This window comes from Myotis brandtii, unplaced genomic scaffold (assembly GCF_000412655.1).
Source record: "Myotis brandtii unplaced genomic scaffold, ASM41265v1 scaffold1071, whole genome shotgun sequence".
NCBI classification, from domain to species: domain Eukaryota; kingdom Metazoa; phylum Chordata; class Mammalia; order Chiroptera; family Vespertilionidae; genus Myotis; species Myotis brandtii.
The window spans coordinates 452,910-477,509 of NW_005353634.1; the positions used below are offsets into that span (position 1 = coordinate 452,910).

The window sequence follows — 24,600 nt, forward strand, 5'->3', positions numbered from 1 at the left end:
GGAGGTTGAATTACAGAGCCCAAGGTCCTTGAGGTTGCTGCATCCAATTCAGAAATGACAGATGGTTGCTCCCCAAATGTGTAATCCCTCGCTCTTGCCTTAAGCCTTTAGTAACGTATTCCCCAAACTCTGCAGTGACTGAGATTTGTTTAAACTAGGTATTAATAAAAAGACAGGAGCTTAAGTCATTTAGTTTGCACAACCATTCGCTCATGGTTGTATCACTATGCTTTGTCAGTACTAAGAATACCGTGATGAATGAGAAAGACGCCTTCCTCAAGGAGCTCCAAAAAAACCAGCCCGGGCAGGGGCTGAGGAAGGGCACAATTTCCTCTGCTTCCATTGCTCCCCATGCTGTTACTAATTTTCTTCATCAACAATAACCTTGATTATTTAGTAGAGGAAAAGCAAAATTGTACATATAAATAAGCTCAAGGTGTTTAATTTCATTATGCATCCAGTCATAATGAATGCTCATTCATCAAATACTCACTAAGCACCAATTACGTGCCAGAAGCTTTTCTAGTTTTGGGGAATAAAACACCAAGAATCCCTGCCCATGCTTTTATTACAAACATGTGCATTATAGGAAGCATTTTCATTAATAATGAATTGTAAAGTCTGAATGCAAAACCATGATTTTAAAAATGTTCCAATGAATAGCATTATGCAGGCACTATTTAATTGTTTGAACAATTTTATGGTTCAAACACTTAACAAAGTGAACAATCAAAAATAAGGTGAGCAATCAAATTATCCAACCACATTTCACATTAGATCTACATTAAATACTCTTAGCGATATTGGCAAAAATCTGAGATTCATAAAGTTATACTGTTAGAATGGAAAAGCAAAGGAATGGTAAAAATTATGCTATCTACATTAATACTTCTGGTGAAATATACATACCTCTGTTCTTTCCTCCCCCAAAAAATATTTGCCCAAAAAGCCATTAAAAAAGAGTTGTAAGGATTTAAGAAAAGGAACATAGATTTTTCTGTTAACATTACTATATTATTCTTCATGCCAAGACACCGAGAAAGGAGCAGAAGTGCTGGCTATGTGACACAAGATAAGATATTTACTTCCCTATTGCCTCCCTTTCGCCATCTCTGAAAGGGAGGTTAAAAAAAATCATACTAACTTCATAGGGCTAAAGTGAGAATGAGCTAATACATGGGAAAGATTTAACACTCCTTAAAGCACTTAAGTGCTTGCTATCATTCCTGTTATTAAATTGAAGAGCAATGCAGTAACAATGCATGTCAAAACCTTTACTGATAGAGATTCTCAGTGGGCCTACAATAAAGAATTCTGAACCCAGCACCTAGACATTGTCCTTAATCTCAGTGTCACATAGTCTCCAGGCAGCACAGCAGCCCACCACGCTGCTCTAGTTGGTGGCCATACTTTCCTCCTCACAGCAAAGTGAAAATGCCAGATTCTAAGTGTGCTGCCAGAATCCCCCAGCTTCGTAATTGCCGCCACTTTTTTTTTTTTTTCCATTTTGACAGTATAGATTCTGTTCCGCTGTTTGGCAGAGATTGCCTGGCTTTGCACAGTGGAAAAAGCTATTACCAAGCCACTCCAGCCAAAACTTGTGATCTTATTCAGCAACAGGACTTTTCTGCCAAGGACAAGCTGAACAACTCCTTCCTTCATTCCCCCCATGTGCTTCACACACAGTCTCAGACGAGGCTAAACCCAAAGTGGGAAAGGGTTTGAAAATTATCTGGGAAATGTTTGAAGTAAATCTGTGTTTCAAGCATCCAGAGTATTACTGCCCATTTCAGAAGGAAAATGTCTAAACTTTATACTTGGAAGCAGCTATGGGGAAAAGACAGAAGATGACCTGAATCTGGTAGAGGAAAGAGTACTAAACCTGAACTCTTGACAAATGCACATTTACATTTTGGCCTTTGCAGAATTAATCAATGCCCACAATCTGTTTTGATAATCCCACCCTGGTAATTTCCTTGTCCTGACAACAATGAGATGCAAAAAAACCCATGGTATAAGCACAGATTTTGAATAGGTTTTTCAGGAATACTGGGTTTTACCCTGAGCTTGCTACAGTATCATGTCTCCCTGGTGATCAACGACATACATTTGTAAAACATGTCACATGCACAGGGTCACAATCTAGTTCTAGAGAAAAACATGTCTCTATATTAAGCCATTAGATTTATTTAGGAATCAAACATACACCCACAACCCCAAAAGTTACAAATATTCATCAATTGAATCCATGTGTGTGAAAGGGCTTTGCTAAGGAAAACTCCATTCAAATTCTAATCAGTATCCAACTGGCTGCACTTAACGTTTCTTTAGGGAAGTGATAACCTCTTATTCATCTTTATAACACCACTATCTGAAAATCAAAGGAGATTTCTTTATTGGCTAAAGAAGAAAAAAACTTAATTAAAGCACAGCTCTCAGGCTAAGCAGCAGAGGGCTGGCTATTGGACTCAGTCCAGATTTCTTAAATGAATCATGTGTCAGGAAATAAAGAAATAAATTGTAGGGTTAGTGTAATTTTTAGTGACCGTAACCTAAATGATGTCTTACTGTTGTAAAGGAAAGTATTTATCAAGTATCAGCATATCATTATGCTGAGTACACAAAGAAGCCCAGAAAAGCCTACTACATAAATACATTTTAAAAACTAGATTTAATTATATAATAGATTGGACCTATAAAGCAATCATATGAATGACATCAAACACTCAAATTTTGGATTATACTTTAGTTATTTTGTCCCAAATGAAAGGTAAAATAGATGATCTAAATAGCTTTCCTGGTTTTTTTTGTTTTGTTTTGTTTGGTTAATCCTCACCTGAGGATATTTTTTCATTGAGTTTTTTAGGAAATGTGAAAGAGAGAGGAAAAGACAGAGAGAAACATCGATGTGAGAGAAACACATAGATTGGTTGCCTCCTTCACGCACCCAGACCAGGGCCTGGGCGGGGAGGAGCCTGCCACCAAGGTACAGTAACGCCCTTGGCCGGAATCAAACCGGGGACCTTTTGGTCCACAGGCCAATCAATGCTCTATCCACTGAACCAAACCAGTAAATTATTTGGAAACATGTTTGGGAGATTTAAATCATGAATTTTAGTAATATGCTTACAGAATTGTTGGGAAAAAATACAAAGTATGACCTTTCATAAGACAATTTAAAATTTAAACTTTATATTCCAAGATTTAGGAGGAAGAAGAAAAATAGGAAAAAAAAATTACACTTTGAATTTTGAACTAATTTCTACTTATGTACTACCAAACAATTATAAAATATGACCATAAAATGTAATATTTCTCATTTAGAAAATACCAAAAGTATGCATTCCATGGGTATTCAAAACACCAGCATTTAAACAACAAAATGTGATCCTTGTTTTAAAATTCATGCATAATTACTAGGTTTGCTTCACTCTATTCAGACTGGGGCAAGATGCATATATCCAAGCTTCATGTATAAATTCATGTGTAAGTAATAGCCTTACGGTATATGCTTTTTAATCTTTGCTGAACTGCTAACTGGATGCTTTGCCCATAATCTTCACAAAGTACACCCAATGCTCACGTGTTCGTCCAATAAAAATTTGTTTCAGAAAATAGTAGAGTTAGAGTGACCTCTTAACTAGTCTATCTCTTCAGTACAATAAAAATGTGAGTTTTCAGGATCAAAATATGATCATGTCACCTGAGCGCTCAATTTCAACAAATATCTGCACCAATACTCAAATTGAATAGCGCTCCAAGATTTTGTAGAATATTAGATACATACTTCCCTGAGTAATGCAATAAAAACAACTGCAGTTATTAGCATTTTAGGACACAAAATAACATATTTATAAAAAAGAATAAAATCCAATAATAAATATGTATCGAAGCTCTGAAGTATAAACAATAGTTTACAGCTTTAAAGTATAAACAGTAGTTTATACTTTATCTCAAAACTGAAAACTCATGTTGCCTCATCAGACATTCATGGTTTAAATGAAGGGAGAGCACAGCTTTGAAATAGAATATTTTGAGGCTGTTGAATTTTGAACCAGTTACTTTTGCAGTGCAAGGGAAGTTATTCAACTACAACTGATAAACAGATGGACAACTATGGTGAAAAACCTCCCTCTCTCCCCCCACCCTGCCCCAAATCTGTACATTACATGGTTAGAAACTGCTTTTGTACCTGCCTTTGCAGCATAGCTGTTCAAAGGGCTAAAATGAGCCTGGGATACGTGCCACACACATCTTCAGGTAGCAGAACTGCCTGAAGATAAATGTCCTCATTTATAGAATTTGTGCAAAGCAGAGGCAGGCCTCAGCACCAAAAAGACCAGCTCTTCATGGGGCCTGGGAATTTAGAAATCTAAGTGCAATGCAAATATAATTCTGGGACCGAGGTAACAGTGGTAACAGAATCCAAACTGGTAGCTTTTTGAAGTTTAAACTATTCTCTAGGGACAGTCCAGGAAAATGGGGAAGACAATAGGTAGAGATTTCTAGATAACAAACATGACAATTTTTTTACTATTCCGATTTTAATTGCAAGAATAATATGGCATATACACACACATTACTCACACATACCTCATTCTAAATAAAACATTTTTTTTAATGTTGGAGTAACTCAGATTTTACCTAGGAGGAAAAATGGAATAATTGTATAAGATATACATGGCTTTGAACCCACTTTCATAGCTGTATTACTGTATTTTAAACTTGAAACTTTTCATTGTCTAAAGCTTGAATAACTGGCTCATCATTATATCTGTTTACAGAATAATCTGTCAAAGATCCCCAAATAATTTGGAAAAGGAAGCCAATTGGTGTAACTCAAAGAATATCCTTTTTAATGGAAGAAAAGCAAATAATTTTTAGAATATATGACATTCCTAGGATTACTAGTCAACTCTCTTTGACTATAAGATGTTTCAAGGATTAATTTTCTTCACAGAATACTGAGATCTGTAGGAGAGATTCTATGTTTTACATGCCTTTATAATTACAGAAGAAGTATAATGGGAATGAAGATCTGTTCCCATTCCAAAATCCACCAGAAATAATGTAACCCCATTTTATTTTCTATGGGTCAAATATACCATAGAACTAAGGATCATGGCAGGAATTAAGAGATGAAATACCATCTAGAGGTTTAGAAAGGCTTAATAATGATCATAATATACTTTATAAAGAAATGCAATTTTATAATTAAAAATAGGTTAGTAAAATTTGGCCTTGTAGAAATAATCCTATAATTAATAGATGAAAATAATTTTATTCAGTATATTAAATCATTAATTAGTATTCTAGCCATTGTTTTGAATACTAAAGTGCCTGCAAAATTTGGGCCATTAAGCAGTAAATAACTTCATCTTGAATACATGTCTACATTTTTGTTTTTGTTGTGTTTTCGTATTAGCTGAATAGCTTTGAATTAACTATTTTTCACTTCTACTTTCTGTTTTGAATACTAATGTAATTAGCCTAAATTCTGAATATTAGTACTGGCTTCAACCTTCCTAAGCAGGAGGGCTCAGAGGCAGGAATATAGTTACAAAGGTGGGCCAGGGAACTAATAAAAAAAAAGCCTGCCTTGCATATTAAGAACAATATTTTTATTTAAAGCACGAGGGACCCAGGGCATGAACTCATGCACCTTGAAATGAGCTGTGGGTGGCGAGGCTGTGGTAGGCACAGGGGTGGGTCTCGGTCCATCCTCCACGCCCCCTCCCAGCCCCTCTCCCCGCGGCCCCTGGTCCCCTCTCTGCCAGCAGCCCTGCTCCCACCACTCCCACGCACTGACACCACTGGCCCTGCTCGCACCCGCTGACGGCACGGAGCAATGGGGGCCGGCACCAGCAGCAGGTACGAGTGGCAGCTGCTGCCCCGATCGCTTCTCAGGAGCAAGGGGAGGTAGAGAAGCCCTCAGGGGCGATCAGGGCTGGCAGCCGCCGCTTGAACCTGCTAATGGCGCCGAGTGATCTGGACAGGCGTTGGGCACTGGCAGCGGGTGTAAGTGGTGGCTCTGGCACTGGCTGCAGGTGCGAGCGGGGCCAGCACTGGTAGTGGGTGTGAGCAGTGGCTCCAGTGTCAGCAATGGGTGTGAGCGCCGGGTGGGACCGCGATGCACGGGAGCAAAGAATTTTCAGTAACCACCAGAGGCTTGCCCCAATGACAGCAACTGGCACCCTGCCTTGGTCTGGCACCCCCCGCTCACCTGCTCCGCCATCCCACTGCGGCCAACGCCTGCCATGTTCTGCACACGCCCCCTGGTGGTCAGCGCACGTCATAGTGACTGGTCGTTCAGCTGTTCTGCCGTTCAGTCTATTTGCATATTAGCCTTTTATTATATAGGATAAGCTCATTTGGAGGGGCTGAGGGTACTGTAGCAATGAAAAGTATACAGAGAAGGTTAAATCTTACTCTATTCTAACAGAAACTTCTGGTCTTCAGTTATTATCAATTGAGGTTCAAAATGAAACAACTGGACATATTTCCAGGAAACATAAGGGAAGGACTCTAATCAAAATATGCTCCCCTTTTCAAATGAGTTTAAGATACTGCAGACTATAAACATGCATCCCAAAGATTACCATTGCCTGCATGATGGTGACTTTGTTGTAGCAAAGAAGATCTGTTACCCACTTGAAGGGTAAATTCAACAAAGTAGTGATCAATGACATTTTAAGAGTAGATCTCCAAGTATCAGGTTTGCTACTATTGATTTATATCTTCATTTAGAGGGGGAGGTGGATTAGGAAAGAATGAAAATAGCTCAGATTATGTCAAATATATTTATTTTGCGTTAGTATTTCCAAAATTTACCTAATCATATGAATTTTATCGTTTAATACACAGCTTTTAGACTCTATCAAAGTTCACCTAAGCCACAATCTCCTGGGGAGGAACTCAGAGAGCTAGATTAATAAGCATGTTTTTTATAACTAAACAAAATTGGGAAACCCTATTTTATTTTTTCCCTTAATCCTTTTGACTCCCTTAACCTGTTTCTTTCCCATCCTCACTCTTTGCCTCTGGCAACCACCTATCTATTTTCTGTATCTAAAAGCTGTTGTTTTGGTTTTCTGTTTGTTCTAGATTCTACATATAAGAGAGATCATATGGTATTTGCCTTTCTCTGTCTGACTTATGTCACTTAGCATAAGGCCCTTTAGTTTCTTTATATATAATTTCTTTATCAATGGACATTTAGGTTGTTTCCATATCTTGGTTATAATAAATAGTTGTAAGGAAAATAGGGGTGCATATTTAAAATTTTAAAGAGTTTCCTTATTTCTCTAAAGTGAATTTCTCAGAACTAAAACAAAACATATATAAGTAATAAACTCTAGAAAAACACAACAAATGGAAGAAAATAAAGCCACCACAACAAAAAATGCTTTCTGGCATGATTTTAAAAAGATAGTGATAATCTCCCTTGATATGTGTTGGGAAATGGGGAAGCACCTATAGGAAATTGCTATTTATGTGAAGTGACTTTGAAAGAAAGACTGACCATGAACTTGATACCAGACTGTGAGGCAGACAGAGCCAGGGTACCTACCACAGCATCAGAATCCTAGCACAGCTCTCATCCCCAGATCATCTGTGCTGGCAAATGGCTGAAAGTCCCAAACTAAAATTCCTTTGTAGAATGAAAAAAATCCCAAAGTTGAAATAGTCATCTCCATAATAAAAACAATGAGAATAATTTGGTTTTTTTATTTCCTTCCTTTCAGTGCTAACAAGATAAAAATGATCTCCTTTCACATTATATCACTGCATGTGGGCATGGTATGTGAAAAATAAATAAATAGTAAGGACTTTTCACTTTTCATTTTAAGGTGAAAAGAGATACTCTATCTTTGAAAAGTGATAAACTATGATATACATTTCACAACTGGCTACATGAACGAAGTTGTTATAAATTATGGTGGCATTTTACTGATTCAAATACTTTCTTGAAACAATTGAACGAAGCACCACCATTTACAAGTATAATGAGGCAGTTATAAAAGAGAATTTACTAATGCTTAACATTTCTCACTCACAAATCTAATAGAATAAAAGGATCTTCCTTTCCAATTAGATCCTCAAATTATTTCCTACATTTTGAAAATTATTTAACACAGCTTTCGATGTTTGTTTGGCTAAATACTGAAAGGCAATAATATTTAGGTTAAGGGGGTAGTATGGCTACCACATTTTTTTACTAAAAGCATCAGACTAGTGGTTCATAAATGATTTTTATGTTATAAATGAAAAAATTAAACATAATAAAAGTTATAATAAGAGGATATATGAAATATAAGAAAATCCTATATAATAAAAGGGTAATATGCAAATCGACCAAATGGTGCAGGAGCTGCCCCCTGGTGGTCAGAGCACTCCCACAGGGGGAGCGCAGCTCAGCCAGAAGCTGGGCTCATGGCTGGCGAGTGCAGCGGCACTGGCAGGAGCCTCTCCTGCCTCTGTGGCAGCGCTAAGGCCTAAGCCATCAGTTGGACATTCCCCGAGGGCTCCCAGACTGCAAGAGGGTACAGGCCGGGCTGAGGGATCCCCCCCGAGTGCATGAATTTCATGCACCAGGTCTCTAGTATATAATAAGAAAAAATATAGCTAGTTTATTAAATCAGTGAGAGAAATCTTTCATTTTCTTAAATTGAATTTATTGGGGAAGTATACAATTTTACAACACATCATCTCTATATTGTATTGTGTGTTTACCATTCCAAGTCAACTCTCCTTCCATACCACCCAAAGCAGCAATCTATTTCAACGCAATTCCTATCAGGATTCCAGTAGTGTATTTCACAGAACTAGAATAAATATTCCAAAAATTTACAGGGAACCATAAGAAGATGCCAAATAGCCACAGCAATCTTGAGGAAGAAGAACAAAGTGGGAGGACTCAAGTTACCTGATATCAAACTACACTACAAGGCCGTAGGCATCAAAACAGCATGGTACTGGCATAAACACAGACATATTGATCAATGGAACAGAATAGAGAGTCCAGAAAACAACCCAGAAGATTATAGTCAGTTAATATTTGACAAAGGAGGCAAAACATACAATGTAGTAAAGATAGTCTATTCAATAAATAGTGTTGGGAAAATTGGACAAATACTTGCAAAAAAATGAAACTAGACCACCTTCTTACAACATACACAAGAATAAACTCAAAATGGATTAAATTATTAAATATTATCCTCAAAACTATAAAAATCCTAGAAGAAAAATCTAGGCAGTAAAATCTCGGACATTTCTCATAGCAATATTTTTTCTGATATATTTCCTCAGGCAAGGAAAACAAAAGAAAGGAAATCTTCCTTTTTAAAAAATGTATATTTTTTCACATTTATTAAGGTATAATTGATAAATAAAATTTTAATACTTAAAGTAAATAAACCACGATAATTTGATATACATAATGAAAGAATTCCCACTAATGAGTTAATTAAAAACTGTCATCTCGTACATTTACCTTTGTGTGTGTACGTGTGTGTGTGTATGTGTGTGTGTGTGTGTGTGTGTGAGAAAGAGCGAGAGAGAGAGAGAGAAAGAGAGAGAGAGAATGAGAGAACATTTAAGGCCTCTCTTTACAAATACCAATTATATAATACAGTGTTATAAAATGTAGTCACTATGTTATACATTAGATCTGATCTGAGAACTTCATCCTACAGCTAAAAGTTTGTATCCTTTAAAAAAATTATCTTTATTGTTGAAAGTATTGCAGATGTCCCCTTTTTGCCCCCATTGGCCCCTCCACTCCACCCCTGTCCCTCCCAGGCCTTCACCACACTGTTGTCTCTGTTCATGGGCTATGTATATATGCATATGTGTTCTCCAGTTAATCTCTTTCCCCCACCCCCACCTCTGCCTCCCCTCTGCATTCCTCAGTCTGTTCCTTTTATCAGCCTGTCTCTATTTCCTCCACCCCCTCCCCTGTCAACCACAATTCAACTCTCTGTACCTATGATTTTGAAAAATTTTTTTTAGATCCCACATATAAGTGATACCAGATAGTGTTTCTCTGTCTATGTATGGCTTATTTCTTGAACCACAGTGACATGCAGGTTCATCGATGTTGTCACCAATGACAGGATTTCCTTTTTTAAGACTGAATAATATTCCTCTGCATGTGTATGTATTCCACATTTCCTTTTTTCATTCATCTGTCTCCAGATACTTATCAAATTAACTAAATAAAATTCAATTTCATACTTTACAATGTATAGATAAATTATAATGCATAGACAGTTCTAAGAACACTGTGAAATTGAGACATATTTTCAATTTCTTATAGATCATTCTGGGGCTGCCTTAATTTATAAAGATATTTATATTTTCTAATAAATACAATGAGTATGACAGGTGAAAGAAGAGGAATATATGAAATACACATATATATTCTCTGCTAATCAAGGACTTACTATAAAAACATACAATACTATTATTGAATTGGTATTGGAATAGTTTGAAATAGTCTTAGATTTTATATATATTCTAATTTTTATTTATAGTAATAATACTGATACCTTATTGAATGCTTATTATGAGCTAGGCTCTTGAATTTACAGTCAAGATTTCATTCTACCATCACCAAACCATTTTACAATTTTTTTCTTCTCCATTTTACAATTACAGAAACTAGAACTTGGGGAGGCCACACATCTGGAAGAAGCCATGTAGTGATATGAACCTGGACATGTCTGACTTCAAAGTCCCCCAATAACAGTTCAAACATCAATTTCAGATGCTAAGAATTCTAGATGTATTAGCTATATTTAAAAAGTTTTAGCTATTTTGAAAACAGTAACATTCTCTGAAGCATTAAGATCAAATCATTGTAGAAAGAGCACAAAGTATTAGCAACAATTAGAATAAGTATAAAATAAAATATTTATGAAAAACACTCCTACTGAAAAATACTTTGAAACCCAGGAAGACCAAAACTGGAAGTTTTGAAACTTCTCAAGTTTCTCACTATATCTTAGTAAGACAAGGCAAGTGTACAAATAACTTGAGAACACCAGAGAACTGGATGTTGCAGCAAGAATAGGCACAAATGGGCATTTAGAGATAGGAGAAGAGTGAAAAGGGAGGAATCAAAAATCTCTGCTGGAACTTAAAGAATCACGTTGGGGAGAGGTTGAGAAATGAGGTCCTATTAAGGTAACAGAGTATTTGATATTGTCACTTACCCTTTGTTTATTTTCTGTTGAGATGGAAACATTCTTACAGCCAAGTGTTTTCTAAAAAACATGTCTTAGATATGGAACAAAAACCCTAGCTGAAATGATCATATGAGAATGGGCATCTTATATAATAAAAGCATAATATGCAAATTGACCAAACGGCAGAATGACCGGTTGGCAGGGGGGCAGGGCTGGTGAGCAGGCAACGCCAGGCCAGCCAAGGCGCATGCCAGTGGGCAGAGAGAGGGAACAGCGATGGGGGGGTTGCAACCAGCGGCAGTGGAGGGGCCATGAGGGAGGCTGGCACCATCCCCTGATCAACCCGTCTGGTTGCCTCCTGCAGAGGGAGGCCAGGCGGTGTCAGCGGCAGGGTAATGGGAGCAGTGCCATCTCCTGATTGGCTGGCCTGGTTGCCTCCTGCAGAGGGAAGCCAGACTGCAGCTTAGGCTCACTCCCCCCACCCCTGGGGAGCGGGCCTAAGACGTCAATAGGATATCCCCTGAGGACTCCTGGACTGTGAGAGGGTGCAGGCCGGGCTGAGGGACCCCCTCCCCCAGTGCACAAATTTTCATGCACTGGGCCTCTAGTATTTTAATAATGAGTTAAAGGATAGATATATTAAGCATTCTTAATAATAAAATAATAATAAAGAGGGCAGGAGGAGACTTTTGGTGGTGATGGATATGCTAATGATATAGATTATGCACAAATATATACAGATCTTCAAACTCATCAAGTTGTAAACATTTAATATGGAACAGCTTTTTATATGTCAATAAAAGAATAAAGTATTTAAAAATACTAGTGAAGGATACTATGTAAGATATCAAATAAGCCATCTATGAATCATAGAAATATTTTGCATGGATAAGGAAGGCAATTACTATCATACATATTAGGGAAAACTATTTTCAGTTCTAAGTTACCTTCTTGGAAGGAAAATTCAGAACCCAATCCCCTTTGACTTGTGGCTTTTTAGCTAGTTAGTCTAAGGATCACTGCCTTAAGCTCTAGCCTCAGATTAAGCCTGTGGGAAGTGGCAATAAAGTTCGTATTGTGTTGGGCATTCCTATACTTTGAAAATGTATGGATGCTATCCTTGGATTGGGGTAGGTGACATCAAATATTAACAGATTCTGATAAGGAGAACATAGGTAGAAGTATTCTAGTTAAATGGAGTGGCAACTGCAGGGTGTGAAAGTGGGAGCCAATAAGGAACATAAAAATTAGGCATGTTCAGAGGTTAATTGGAGTATACATTTTTTTTAAAGCAGAAGATAGGTTTTGGAAAGTGTCTTTAAATTAAATAGTAAAGAACCTTAAAAATAAGGCTAATGAGCTTATTTTTTATCCTTTATTAAAACAAAAAACTTACTCAGTGAATCTTTATAATGACCCTATAAAGCAGATTTTATTATTATCCTTATTTTACAGAAGATAAAATGAAAGCCCAGAGAGGCTAAGTAATTTAAAGTCACATTACTAGGAAATGGTAGAAATAAGATTATAATCCAGGAAGTTCCCTGAGATGTTTCTGCCTAGAAAATAACATATTAGAACTGATATTTAGTATGAATAACTATGGATCTTATGTTAAATACTGAGAGATGAAGGACTTGATTGTATTATTATTACACACACACACACACACACACACACACACACACACGAGAGAACATCGATCAGTTGTCTCCCATACATGCCCCGACTGGGGATGGAACCACAACCTAAGTATGTTCCCTGAATGGAAATCGAACCCACAACCTTTTGATATATGGGACTATGTTCCAAACAAGGCACCCAGCCAGAGCTGGTCTATTATTTTTAAAAAGAACAAATAAGGGAGAACAAACAATGAGTATCTGAATCCCAGGTTGAGAGTTCATTGTCAGAATTTGCACTATAATTTAATGATGAATTACTTGAATTCACAATAAAAAGCTAGCCCTAGCCAGTTCTACTCAGTGGAGAGAGCGTCTGCCTGGAGACTGAAGGGTCCTGGGTTTGATTTTGGTCAAGGGTACATGCCCAGGTTGCGGACTCGATCCCCAGTAGGGGGCGTGCAGGAGGCAGCTGATCAATGATTCTCTTTCATCATTGATATTTCTATCTCTCTCTCCCTTCCTTTCTGAAATCAATAAAAAAGATATATATTTTTAAAAAGCTAAAAGTAGGCATATAACTTACAAATACTACTTTAGAAAATTGCTTCATATCACATTTGAGACAAAGCAAACCCAATGCTTTCCTTTCCCTAAATAGACTTATTTATGAATTATGTATTGAACCAAGAGATTTTTTTGGAGATGGAAATATTTTCCAGTCTATGAATTCATATACCTGCTGTGCATGCTTTTCTTCAATATTAAGATAATTTTGCACACATCAATATAAAATATTTTTTTATATTTTCTCTATGTAAGTGTGAACTCTAAGATGACAGGGAACTGAAAGATCTCAGAACTAAAAGTAATAGGTAACAAGTACCTGAAACATATATGCTTAGCTTGAAACACTAACTTGAAGTGTTGAGTAATACAGCTGAAATTCTCAATGGAATGAAAATATTAGAGAAGTCAAACAAAAAGTAAGCTTTCTTTTTAAACAAAAAATTGTTTAAATTCCTTTTGTTCTCTTAAGTCAGCAAAATTTTCTTACACAACAGTGTAGTGATGTGTGCTGCATGTCTATTGACTTAAAATTTAAATAGTAAAACATTAGGCTCACTTCAATAAGAAAATATATATCCATCAAGCACAGAAGTGAAATCGACTTATCTGTCTTGTTCTTATTCAACATTTCAAGTCCATTGATTTTTAAACTGTTTGAACAATTGAACTTGTCATTTCCTATGGGGGACTGGCACTGTTATTTTATGTTCGAGAATACTTCTGAGAGACAGGACAACAGTGGGGCCAATCTAATGAGGAAGAAAGGCCAGGGGCTTGGATTCCAACAGGATATATTTGAGCCCCATTCTGACCTGATCACAGTGGAAATGGCCTTGTGTCTCTTTGTCCTACTTTCTGCCACACCACCCATATCAGGGGATCACAGGGAAGTTTAAATAAGATAAACATTCAAGGAGCTTCCAGAGGACCTCCTAAATAGAAGGCTCTTAACAAACATGGCCGTGTACTATTTTGGAAGACAATACCTTCATTTTAAACATGTGATTTAAAGACAAAAGTCAGAATTATTTACTTCTGGTTGTGCAAACTGATAAATTTTGATCCTGGAATATTCACAACTCATCCAAAATACACTTTACTTCGTTTTAAAATACAGATAATCGCCAAACCGGTTTGGCTCAGTGGATAGAGCGTCGGCCTGCGGACTGAAAGGTCCCAGGTTCGATTCCGGTCAAGGGCATGTACCTTGGTTGCAGGCACATCCCCAGTAGGGGTGTGCAGGGAGGCAGCTGAACTCTCTATCCCTCTCCTTTCCTCTCAGTAAAAAATCAATAAAATATATTTTTTAAAAAAGAGTAAGAAAAATTTTAGCCATTAACTTTTCCCTCTATTAATCAACTGTGATATCCTTTCACTTTCATGGGCCAATTTATTGTCCTACAATTAACTAGAATTATATAGCTACTTCATGACCTCTAAGATTATTTCTGGTTCTTAAATTTTATAATTTAGACACCCTCCTATAAAAATCACTTACCCAGAGTCTAAATCAGAACTCAAGGAAGGGAAGGCCTTGTATCTATCCAGTTTAGGTAACGTCGCTCAATGATAAACTCTCTATGTCCTGGATGCTACTTCCCTCGAAAAACTCAACTCCTATCACATCCCACTTTGTTCTATAATTTACGGTTAGTCCCCTGTGGCATTGTGTTTCTACTGTTTTCCATTGCTTTCCCCTCAGTCTAGAAGTCTCCCCTTTTATTTACCTTTTATCAGGGCACTTCCCACCCGCCCATGAAATGGCCTATTTGCATGTCTTTTACTCTTGGTAGATACGTTACTGAGCAGAAGGGACCACGTTCATCTCGGAACTTTCATCATAGCACACAGTGCTTGACCCACAACAGATATTTAATACAATGAAATTGAACCAGGAAAGAAAATCAGGACAATCTTTGAATCTTGCAACAGATCCCTGCACTATTTGGTACAGTCTTGGGTCAAATGCCTAAACAATTACAGCTGCTGCTGTCAGTGAGTCTGAGGACCCTCCCTAACACTGGGCAACAGTCAGAGTGCCCAGCACTTAAGAGGTAGTTTCCATTTGAACAACAAATAACATCATTCTAAAGCATCTACCCACCTCCAGAGTTATCTTTGTGCCAGGCAACTAATTTTAGCTTTGGCAGTTCAACATGCCCAAGTCTCATGAGATTTACAAACAATTGTAATGCCATTCCGGACAGCTATTTCATCTTTGACACAACTGTTTTTATTTTTAGATGATTCAGTCATGTTCCAGAAATAAAATTTCCAGTTTCTCAGTAGAAATACTTACCAAAATGCACAGCTAAAAGAAACAAAATGAAGCCTCCCCTTGTGAGATGGCCTAACACTTGCCATGTTTAATAAAATACCTCCAGGAGCTCCAGGAGACAAATGTGACTCACTGCTTTCTACCTGGTTGCCAGGCCCTGGCAATTTTTAGAACCCTCAGATGGAAGGGCAGATTGTATTTTAAAAGCATGGTGATATGGTAACACACACACACAGAATGCACCCATGCTTGCACATGTCTATTAATATGTGATGGCCATGCTCCACTGAAATCTATGTTCCCCTCCCTCTTAAGCCTCGGTGGCCCCTGGTAACTGCCTTGGTCAGTAACATGCAAAGGAAGGAGTGCTGCCTGACACCTGAAGTTGGGTAATAAAAAGCAAAATGACCTCAGATTGGCTCACCCGCTAAATTGACACACTTGCTCTTGGAATCCAGACACTGTGTTGTGAGGAATCCAGGCTATATAAAGAGGCCCCATGTGGGCACACCAACCAAACTCTAGTGCAGGGGTTCTCAACCTTCTGGCCCTTTAAATACAGTTCCTCATGTTGTAACCCCCAACCATAAAATTATTTTCGTTGCTACTTCATAACTGTAATTTTGCTACTGTTACGAATCGTAATGTAAATATCTGATATGCAGGATGGTCTTAGGCAACCCCTGTGAAAGGGTCGTTTGACCCCCAAAGGGGTGGTGACCCACAGGTTGAGAACCGCTGCTCTAGTGGCTGCCCCCCACCAACCAAATCTGTGAGTGAATGAGACTATAGGTAATTCCAACCTCCAACATTCATGTCTTCCAGTTGAGACCCATAGAAACCATAAGAGAAATTAGGTAATTATTGCTCTTTTAAGCCACCAAGTTTTAGAATGATGTTATGCAGCAATCGATAATCAAAATATATTTGGCAGGTTGCCTAGCATTAGGAATGCCAATTTACAACTAGATGTAAGGCATCCTGCATATCAGATATTTACATTACCTCTCACACTCCTTGGGCAATATTTTTTTTTATTGACAGAGTATATGGAACTAACCAGTCTGAACTTCATATCCCTATAGCAAATATTGGCATTATAAAAGAATTAGGAAATTCATTCAGAAACTACTGTGCTAAAACTCCATAACTGTTTAAAGTCTCCAGATTATTTTTTAAAGCCCTCCGCAACATTTCCTTATCTGTGTTTTCAACTATATTTCTCCAACAAATTTTGAAGAACATAGTATTGATTATTATTTTAGATGCAGCCCTGGCCCGTGTTTCTCAGTGGTTGGAGCATTGGCCTGAGCACCAAGTGGTCTCAGGTTTGATTCCCAGTCAAGGACAGGTACCTGGGTTGCAGGTTTGATACCCAGCACTGGTCTGGGCACATGCAGGAGGCAACCAATTGATACGTCTCTCTCACATGGATGTTTGATGTTTCTCTCTCTCCCCTCCCTTCCTCTCTCTCTCTCTCTCTCTCTCTCTCTCTCTCTCTTAAAAAAAGGCAATGGAAAAAGGATCCTCTAGTGACGATTAACAACAAAAAGTTCCAGGAAGCAGTGATCATGAAATGGTGTTTCCCGAAAATATGAGGAAGATGTCAGTGTTTCAGAAAAAAAGAAATACACACAGCTAAAAATTATCTTGAGGAAAACATTGGTATTATTTCTTTGCTTCTATTTTATTTCCTGTCTTCTATTTTATTTTCTCAAAGCTAAATTGATGTGCCAATCAAGTTACTGCCCAAGGAGAAGATGAATGAGCCAAGGTCATCCTCCAGTCCTCAATAACACAGTCTCTCTTGAGCTGCTACATTTTTTAGAGTTTGCAGCTTTTGCTAGCTGAGACTTCATATGCTAGTAACGCCTCAGTATGGGAACTTCAGGGCTTTAAACAAGGACATTTGAGATAAAAATACAAAAACCTATCGGTTTAGATTCCTTTGTTAAAATTTCAAAGCATATCCTTGAAACACATACTGTTTTTGACTGCACAAATTGCTGTATGTTAGTTATATGTGATTCACAGTAGTGTAAACGCATAAGAGTATGCAATTATTCACTCATTTTGAACCATTTCCTGGCATTCACCCATGCTTTGTAAAAAGGAATCAGTGAGCATTAATAAAAACCCCAAATCTTTTTAAAACGGTGCCTGTAATTGTCAGAGAAAAGAGCAATTAGGATTTATGTATGGAGAGAGCTAGATGGATTATAAGAAATTGGTTAAGGTAATTATGGAAGACAAAAAGTTCCAAGATCTGTAGTGGTCAAGAGGACACCCAGGAGAGCTAGTAGTGTAGCTCCACTGCCAGCCCAAAGGCCTCAGCACCAGGGGGGCAATGGTATAGGGTCCAGTCCAAAAGCTGTCAGACTAGAAGTCCATCAGTTCAAGTTTGATGGATTCCTCCATCAGGAAAAGATCAATGCCCCAGCTCATACAATCATTATTCTTCAAATTTAATAATAATTTTATGATTTTTTTCCAGCCCAAAATACAAGCGGCAGGATTAACAAATTATAGCTCAACTTGGGATAATGACTAATGAAGGGCAGTGTATAGAAGTGGGCATTTTGTTACTAGTAGAAAAGACTTTTTAATAACATTGAATGTAAACTGTAATTGAAAAACAACAACACTTTTTTAAAAAAAATGTTGAGCTTTTTGTTTTAAAGGAGTCAATTCTGGGCAATGTGTTAGCTGCAAATACGTCTCCCTTCCTTTATATTTCTAATCTTTATGAGCCCATTTTGTTGTAGTGTTTCATGCACACAGAAGAGTACCAAAAGTATTTAATTCAAAAAATAGACTCTGAACAGCACCCCAGAAGCTCCCCTTACTCTTCTCTCAGTTACTACTGCCCCAGAAAAACAATCAGGATTCTTACTTCCAATTCCAGACTCATTTTATAAATAAAATAATATTTTGTACTTGGCTTCTTTTTAAATTTTTTTTAAATTAATTTTCATCCAAGGACATGCTTAGAGAGAGAGAAAAACATTGTTGTGAAACTTTCAGTGCACGAGACTACATTCAACTAACTGAGCCACTCTGACTGGGCTGTATCTGGCTTCTTTTGCTCAATATAGTGAATAAAATGTTATATAAATTCATACGATTTATCCATACTGTTACCAATACTTTATTCTCTTTGCAATGTAGCATTCAATCATATGAATATCCACTCTACTATTAATGTGAAATTGAGTTACTTCTACTTTGGGGCTATTTTAAATATCCTTCTATAAACATTCTTTTACATGTCTTACAATAAATATGTGAGCATGTTCCTTTGGAAAATATGTACAAGTATAATTTCTGAATTTTAATGTACGTATTATGTTCAACTTTAGTAGACTGTAGACATAGTTTTATGTCTATTGTTCTTATTTCTCCCCAAACTAAAAGAGAGTTCTAGTTGCTTCACATCCTTACCAATATTCCATATTCTTTACTTTTGTCATTTTAACCTTTCTGGTGAGTGCTTAAAAATACACAAAGTCAATTTAATTTGCATTTCTCTTTGACTAATTAAACTGAGTAGCTTTTCATGGTTTTTTGGGTTTTTTTGTCATTTATATACACTCTTGTAAAATAGCCATTCAAGTCATTCTTGCATTTTTTGTATGGGGTTGTCTTTACTTTATTATTATTATTATTGATTTGTTGGAATTAGTTGAATATTCTGAAAACAAGTCCTTTCTCAAATATACATATTAAAATTCTTCTTGTTCATGTTTTGCTTTTTTAATCTCTTTACGATGTTTTCTTTATAAACAGCAGTTTATATTCATTTAGTTCAATCTATTGATATTTTTCCATTACAGTTAGAGCAATCTGCATCTTTATAAAAATTATCTTACCTATTACAAGGTCATAAAAGTATTCTATTTTTAAAATAAATACTCTAGTGTTTTATCTTTCACTATTAAAGCTACAATCATTCTAAAATTGATTTTTTTAATGATAATAAGTAAGGTTCAAAATGGATTTACTATTTCCAATCTATATATTCTATTGGCATGGAATTATTTACTGAAAAAAAATCATTTCTCTATTATTGCTGACATTTTGAATACCAAATCTAGCTTAATTTTGCACAAACACAAAATAGCAAATGGTATCGATAACTCAGCTACTTTTTAAAAGTGCTTTGTGAACAAGTTTATTACCTACAGTGTACCAATTCATGCTTATAGTCTCACCATATTCCTAATTCCATAATGCTACTGGTTTAAAAGAGAGTAAGAAGTTAGAAAGCTTTTACTCACAGTATCTAAAATAGTAACTAGCATATTAAAGGTGCTCAATAAATGTTCTTGAGTAAAGTGGTTTCACATTCTTCTAACTAACTGCTGAATTCTTCATTTATAAAAGAACTGTAAAATATTGGTGTTCCTTTTTTATATTCAAATTAAAGTATTACAAATATCAAAGTGTTTAATTTGAAAAGATACATGTAATATCTTCATGAAAGAACTTAGGATAATTAAAAACCTGAGAATTGACAAAACTAAGCATTTCTTTTGTCAAAACAGCAGCATTAACATTTGAGACTGGTCCCTTTTAGAAAATTACTATTTGAGAAATTCAAGGATTGCCATTTGAAATTTCTATCGTATTTTTATACACAGAAAATAATTGTGTTTTTGAAAGGTCTAATTTAACTCAAAACTACTAGTTTCCATGAGGAATATTCCTATCCAAGTTCTTAGAAAGGAGACAGTTTGAATACTCAGTAGGGGAAGGAGTTGGAACTTCTAGTTTATTGAAACTTAAAGGGCTAGAATTAGAAAAGAGGAATAACAAAACAAATTTTAAAAAAACTTTTCTCAAATCCACATCCTCTAGAAATTCTCTTAATTTTGTGTGAATATAACCATTAGCCCAGAAAAGTATTCTGTCAGCAAATGCAGTGCCCGGTGACAACTGAAGCACTACTGAGTAGACACAGCAATGGAGAGAAGCCTGTGTTGGGTTCTTCTCCAAAGAATGCTGGGATCTTAACCGAATTGGAGAGATTTCAGGATGGACTAAATCCTGAACTTAGGACATTTCAGGATTGCCCGAATCAAATTCTGTGTTGTTTAATCTATGCTCTAGATTACTAAACCACTGTCTTTAAAATCCAAACAGTCCTTTTTTAATTTTTCAAGCTAAACTGAACACACTTGATATGCCTGTGCTTATGATTATTCGAGAAAAAAGACAAAAATAAACTGCATGCTTTGTCATATGGTTTTACCACACCATTCGGTGTATGAATTAATTAGTTTCCCAGAATTCATAAATTGGTAGATAGGATGTAAATAACCTTAGATTCCTCTTATTTGTATTCCTTTGGATAAAATAATACCAGAATAAAAGTAAATTAAATTTAAAAATTATCTTACCTAATTTAACACATAAAAATAAATTACGAAAAGTTTATTTTAAAAATAGGCCTTGGGGAATTTTCCTCCCATTACTTACTTGCCTGAAAATTTAACATGAACAAAAATATGTTCTGCAGATAGATCTTTACCTCTTAAATCTTCTCTTAGCTTTGCTGTTTTTAGCTTAAAAACAATGGAATATACCTGTGTTAAGAATAATCACTTCAAAAACTAGGCAAGGCAATACTTATTTAAAAATTCTATAAAATGTATATGTACTAATTATTACTAAATGACTTATTTTTTATAAAAAAATGAACATATGAACCATTGCCTTCAGATATGAAAAACCAAAAGGCAAGTCACTGAACTTGGCATCCCATTTCACCGAAGTTAGAAAGGCCCAGGTAAAAATGTTAGAAAACAGCAACCTTACAAAATGGAGTCAACCAGATGGTTAAACTAATATATTTCAATCTTCATTGTAGAAATTATCTCAAAATTATATATGTTTTGTAGTGTAGACTTGCATTTATATATATTTCTGGTTGTTTGTTACAATAAGGTATAATTAGGTCACTTGTTATCCTTACTTCAATGAAGTGAATCAGAGCTAGCAAAGGGAGACAGTTCTCAAGCCGTATAAACTCTGGCTTCTGGCTTCCTTCCCTATTCGATGGCACAGAGCATGCGTGACACCAGATAGTTACTCATCCCATTAAGCCTAGATTCCTTATCTGTAAAATGGCAAAAATAATAAGACCTATCTCAATCTATAGGAAGGAGTATATGAGATAGTATGTCTAATATACTAATATTAGCAAAGCACCTTTCTTTTCACAGGCATGCTGTGAAGGTGATATTACTACCAGTAAGATCATTGTCATCCATATCATCCAGTGAGTAGCAGGGAATTCTCCACTCCAGTGAGCTCCAGACCTGGAACTCCAGTATCCTATTTATGGGGTCAATGTCCTCCAGGCTCCCTGTGCTCCTCTAAAATTTTACTAAATTAGTCCAAGAGAAAGCTGCAGTCTTCACATGATAAAATCAATAGCTCATGCACAAATGTCTTCAGAGATAAGTAAGGCAGGAAACATTAATAAGACAACTGATAATGTAGTGAACTATAGCCAGCTGGAAAGTATAAGCCCGAAGGCTTTAAAATGTGTTTATTTTCCTCATGGGTTGAAACTGGAATTTATTCCTCTTGCCATTTTGACATAATAGTAACAATACACTGCCAAACAAGCATTTAAATTCAAAGTGATGGAACCTGGATATTTAACAGTGTGACAGAAAGACAGAGGCAATATTAATCAACATTCTTTATCACAGACTTAAAGTCACAGATATTAGCTTTAGCAATTTCCCTTAAGTTGATACAAAAGCCCAGGGCCCTCCATTTGCCTTTGTTTAGACATATAGGCCAAGACTGAAAATTGAGGCATTTCACTTTAGCTGACAAGAGGCATACTAGAAAATATATTATGGATATTTGCATGCTAGCTTTCTCTACTTATTCTACTCATGGTTTGTTTTCTTCTTTTTAATGTGGGACAATCAATGTTTTTATGTTTTTGTTTTGTTTTTGCAGCCACTCCCATAGGTTTTTGTTCCTATGACTCAAACAAAATAGCTCCTATAAAGTTGCCAACGGATTCTAAGCTACAAAATAATATTCAAATTTCAGTCCTCAGCTATGTAATCAGCAGTGTGTAATCAATTTGTTCATCCCCTACTCCCTCCACTAGTTTTTCTAGGCTTCTTAGATATTTTCCCTTGGTTCTACTTTACAACCTGTTCTTTCTTGGTTGCTTTGCAAGTTTCTCCTCATTTCTATAATTGCCGGGCTCATTAATTAGATTGCTCTTCTTCTCTAACTACGCTCCTCCCTAAATGAAACTCGTCCAGTCCCATTAATTTAAATACAGCCTATGTGCATACAGTCTCTGCTCAGACCTCTTTCCTAAACTCCAGAGTCATATATCTGACTGCCTACTTGGTATGTCCAATTGGGTGTCAAACAGACAACTCAAACTTACATGTACAAAATGGAACTTCTAATTTTTCTTCTCACAATTTTCCCTCCCCCGGTAAAAGGCAACGCCATTCTTCCAGCTATCTAGATAAAAAAATCACGGGGCCATCACTGATTCTTTTCTGCTCAAATGCATTTCTAATCCATTAGCCAAACCTATAGGCTAAACATTAAAAATTATGTAGAATTGAACTACTTCTCACAACCTCTACTTCTTGTACTATGGCAGGCTATATATGTTCACAAATTCTTTGAGAGTCCTCCCATAAAGAGGTAAAGTTTAAGTCCCCTACTCTGGAATTTGGGTGGGCTCTGTGACGGCTTTGACAAATTGAATGACAGAAATGATGGTATGCCACTTTCTAGACCCAGGGCTTAAGACACAGGCAGCTACCACTTTTGGTGTCTTGGGATACTTGTTCCTGGAGTTGTAACCTGTTATGTAAGAATTCTGAATAACACACTGGAGAGACCATGTGCAGAGGCCCTGAGACTATATGGAGAGAGAGGGACTCAACCTAGCCCAGTCTTCTTTATGTCCTTTCCAAGGCATGAAGCATGTGTGTGAAGCTGTCTTGGATCCTCCAAATAATCTACCAGCTGAATACCTCCAATTTGCTACTGTGAATAGTGCTACTATGAACATTATTGTGCATGACCCTTGTTCCTTCCTTATGAAACAGAACTGTTCAGCTGACAGTCCTGTCCGAATCCTTGACCAACAAAAATGTGACAAGCAATAAAGTGGTTGTTGTTTAAGCCACACAGTTTGGGGTCATTTGCTCCAAATTCATAGGTAACCAGAATGGTCATCCTTTCCCAAGATAAAATAATCCCTCTTTTGAATGACTTCATAGCCTTCGAACTCATCTCTGATTTCCTATTTCCAAATTTCCTGTTTCTCCACAAAGGGGCCATAGTACTTTTTAAAAAATATATTATTCCTTCCCTCAAATCCCTCCAGTGGATTCCTATCTCATGGTGGTTAGTTCCTATCTCATGGAGGTTAATAGCCAATGGCTTTGATTGCCCTACATGACCTGAACCTTTCTGTTGTTCTCATTTTTCCTTGTTCCCATTCCACTTCAGCCACTGCATTTACCACTACATTTACTACTGCATTTGCAAAGGCTATTTCCTATACTCCAAACAAATTTCTCCTCTTGTCACCCAGTTGGCTAGTTCCTTCATGTCCTTCCATTCTCTGCTTGAATGTTATCTTTTAAGAGACTTCAATGACCACCATATAGAAAATAACATCCAAACCTTCCACATCAGTATCCTCTATCATCTTACAGTCTTTGCCTTCTTAAAATATATAACATAGCCATTTATATTACTACTAGAGGCCCGGTGCACAAAAATTTGTTCACCAGCGGGGGGTGTCCCTCAGTCCAGCCTGTGCCCTCTCGCAGTCTGGGACCCCTTGGGGGATGACCACCTGCTGGTTTGGGCCTGCTCCCCGGGGGATTGGGCCTAAGCTGGCAATCAGACATCCCTCTGGCAGCCCGGGAGCCCT

At 36.9% G+C, this 24,600-nt stretch overlaps 1 protein-coding gene across 8 annotated transcripts in view; it reads right to left on the reverse strand.

Moving 5' to 3' along the window:
- The window catches only part of PRR16 (proline rich 16), a 245,379-nt gene that overhangs the window by 143,198 nt on the left and 77,581 nt on the right, over positions 1–24,600 (reverse strand). The window lies entirely within an intron of this gene.